This window comes from Epinephelus fuscoguttatus, linkage group LG15 (assembly GCF_011397635.1).
Source record: "Epinephelus fuscoguttatus linkage group LG15, E.fuscoguttatus.final_Chr_v1".
NCBI classification, from domain to species: Eukaryota; Metazoa; Chordata; class Actinopteri; order Perciformes; family Serranidae; genus Epinephelus; species Epinephelus fuscoguttatus.
In genome coordinates this window covers 21,177,854-21,182,054 of record NC_064766.1, presented here as the reverse complement: position 1 = coordinate 21,182,054, position 4,201 = coordinate 21,177,854, and positions in this window count along the sequence as shown.

The following is a 4,201-nucleotide window of genomic DNA, read 5'->3' as shown; positions in this document are numbered from 1 at the left end:
GTTTATACACATTATCTAGGCCCACCAAGGACCATGTCCTGTGAATTGCAGTTACAGATTTTTTTTTTTTAATATATACAATGAAAGGATCATCTCCAATGACCTTTGACACTGACTGAGGCCTTCCCAGACCAGTTGCTCTTTTGACCTCATTTGGTCATCAAAGCAGGTGGAGGCCTGAAACTTGAACTAGGAGAAATAACTTAGAAATAAATTAGGGCCTCCAACTTCTAGAAACTGGTTTAGAAATGTTTAGTCAGTGATTCTGCACTATTGGTCAGATCTAACATTACAGTATAGACCCTTTATTTATTAAAAGTACAAAGGTGGCTCGAGAATAACTTTGACCTGTTTGGCCAAATATGGACCTCATTGGCAGATGGAAAGACTGAGAGGGTTCCAAACCACCACAGGCCTGGCCCACATGGAGAGCAGAATCAATGACAAAACATGTCCAAACCAGGTTCTAGACGTTGGAGGCTGCAAGTTATTTCTAAAGCTACTTCCAATATGGTAGTAGTAATCAACATGATTCCTCGATAGCATGATTTTACACATCTCAGGGATCTCCTAGTTCAAGCTTCAGGCCTCCATCTGCTTTGGTGACCACATGAGGTCAAAAGAGCAACTGGTCTGGAAAGGCCTCAGTCAAGGTCAAAGGGCATTGGATACCTTCCTCTCAGTATATACACTCACAAAAACAATTTCAATTTCTGCAATTCCTTTAACCTAAAATATACACTGGTTGTATTTGTTGTGGTTACTTTGGGGGCCCCAGAAGGAGCTTAGAGTTACATTTTTGTGTATGTCCTACAGCAGAGTGTCCTCTACAAGTCAGTAAAGAAACAAGGGCAAAATTTAACTTTTGGCCCCAAATTGTATGAAATGAGCTGAGACTTTCAGGCATTACATTCAGTTCAGCACATTCAAAGAATAATATCATTGAAGTTGCATTCCTAAAGCTACTTTTGGTTTTAGAGGAGCAAGCAACCTACTGCTACCAGAATATGATTTTACAAATCTCAAGAGTCTTCTAGTTCAGAAGACCTGAACAGACCTCCGTCTTTTTTGTGGGCCACAAAATTAGCTTTTTTTTTTGGCCCCTAGGGGCCTCCATGGCCACTTTTTTTCCTTTGTATAATGCAAAAAGATCCATTTTCTACAACACTGACCCTTGAAAATAAAAAAAACCCATCTATATAAGCTCTAAATGGCTACAAATGTAAACAGCAGACCATGAGAGATGTGTCAATCCTGATTCCTGAAGTCCCATACCTTCTGGATACTTTCCAGGACTAATATTTTCCAGGGGCATTTTGGGACTGTCAGGGGCCACTGGGACCCCTTGCAGACCACTCAGATGGCAAAAAAAAAAAAAAAATGTTAATTTTTTGGCCACTCAGGGTTGTTCAGTGGCTATTTGGGTACCTACCTTGCAGACCACTGAGAAGGCCATGAAATGCATCTGTATTTTGGCCCACCCAGAGTTTATCAGGGGTTTTTGGGGAGCATTGTAGACCACGAAATTGGTTACATGAAGCATTTTTATTCTGGGGGACATGCAGGTCACTGCGGGTCCCTAGAGTCACTCTGGCGGCCCATAGAAAGCATTGCAGACAACTCCAATGCATTTTAAATGAGTGGATCCTGTGGGCCCAAGATTCATATTGTTAGGGTCTAATAAAGATAAACTGGACGATACTGAGATATTGGCCTCCAGAGTCTTGATAAAGTGCCCCCTGGTGCCCAAAAATGCAACTACCATGAATAACTGCATACCTGGATACTGGCACTGCGATATTGGCTTACTGGCAAAATGGCCCCAATACACATGAATGGATGGCAGGCCCAACATAGCAAATGTTGTGAAAAACATTCAACTTGTAGGTAAAGCCAGGCAAAAAAGGCCAACTTCTCATGATAAAATCCTAACCCTAACCCTAACCCCCCAAAAAACTTGCTACTGGCCATTTTAAGCCAAAATTGACCAATAGGGGGCAGAAAGATTATATAGTAAACTCAAAGCAGTGATCATCAACTTGTGTACACAACTACCGACTTAACACATCTCGTTAAATCGAGGAATATTTCCTCCTTTTACAAACCCTTTTCTAACTAAAGAAGAAATGTAAAAGGAGATCAACAGTTGGGCGTAAGAGGTGATGCTACATCATGTAGTAACAGTACATGTCTGTGCTACACTATGTGAACACTCCCATAACTGTGACTGGTCAGACTGGTCATGCTGGAGCCCATGAAGACCTCTGCTCCTCACATCATAGGATGATCCAAAATCAGACTCATAAAATAATTCAGATTTAGTTTTAGTGCACTGAAAGTAAAATGTTATGAGATGGCGTATTTCAATTGCACCTTATTATTTAATGATGCACCTACGTAGGGAGTCTGCTGTGTCCAGCATCCGTCGTGGAGTGAAGACGAAGAATGACTGAACTGTTCCTTTAACATGCCTTGTACATTAAAATACATTGTTTTTATAATAAAGACACACAGCAATGTATAATGTATCCTCTTGAATTAATCATGTATGCCTTGTATTAGCATAACTAAAGATGACAATAGAAATATTTGTTTTTCAGTGCCTACGAGAAATGTGTAGTGGCTGCAGTTCATTTCTAGCTCACAGGTCATAACTGTATAAGATGAAGAAATGTTCCAACCTCTAGATAAGAGTTGAGGCAGGTTCGGGCTTCACTAAGAAAAGACCATTTTAAATATTTAATAGATAAAAATAAAAAAAGATTAATGTTTTTCATTCACCTTCTGGTTGTATCACGGTGGTTAAAGTGAGAAACCCTTTGACTTTAGTTCAGAAACATGTTGGTGGGTCAGAACCAAAATGCATTAACAAAATGTACTTTTATGTAATTAAAATCAAGAATGTCAATAAACTACTGTCATGCAGTCTATAGACTGATTTATTTTGCCTCAGTGTGTGTGTTTGTGAACATGTATGAAGTATGTTGTGGGGACACTTGTTTACACAGTCACTTGTGGGGACTTGCGTACTTGTGTACTTCCCTTTTCTGTCATTTTACACTTTTACTCCTTTGCATTTCAGATGGAAATACTTTACTTTTTAGTTCATGACAGTTACCTGAAAGCTGTGGTTAGTCTTAGTTTTCAGATTAGGATTTTTTAATGAAAAATATATCATGCACAGTATTAAGTAAAACAACCCAATGTTATATAAAGTAGTGAAGTATTCAGCAGCATTAAAATACTACGTACACTTGATGCATCAGTAGTAATAACTGGATAATTAAACACTGTTATGGGGATCATTCTGCCACATATGAAATATTTTACTTTTGACACATTTAAAACATTTTGCTGATGATATGTCTGCATTTTTTAAGGTAAAATTATGAATGCAGGATTTATTGTTTTTTCTTCTTTCACCACTGTTTATTGGCCACATGTGGGTGCTGTAGTTCAAAGATTTGAATTAACTACGGTCCTGAAAAATTGGATCACAGTTTTCAGTTCTCTCAAAAAACAACCACCTCTTGCAAAGCAGAAATACAGTTGGCATTTAGGAAACAATTGCAGCTGACTCAGCGTGTTTCATAATAACTCCTGACATTTTGGCAGTTCCAAAGAAACTGACAGTTTGGCTTTTTTAAAAGAAGATGGCATTTCTACATTAAAAATTAAAATGATTATATAAATATATACGTATATGTATACAAAACATCTTCTGCCTGTTGCTGTTGAAACAGCACTATGTGAATTTAAGTATATAGATAAAGGCTTACAATCCTGCGAGAGTTGTGTCTGTTGAGATGCTGATTGGGTTTGCAGCACATATTCATATAACATCCTGTTATGAAGACTGACTTACCCTAGGTGCACAACCTAATGCATTGACGGATTGGCTGACCGGAAGTCATTCATTCCAATGGAGGTGAAAATGACTGATAGTAACGGACTTTTGCGCAGCAATAAGCATAAGCTTTTTTTCCACTATTAAAAGTGATTGTTGACCATAGGTTGATTTCTATGCGGTTGATAATTAATCTATATTTTCAAATTTTGTGCTCATGTCCAAGGCAAGGCAAGGCAAGGCAAGTTTATTTGTAGAGCACAATTCGTACACAAAGTAATTCAAAGTGCTTTACAGAACAAGAAAATGCATTAAAATCACAATACAAAATAAAAACATAAATAATCATTATAA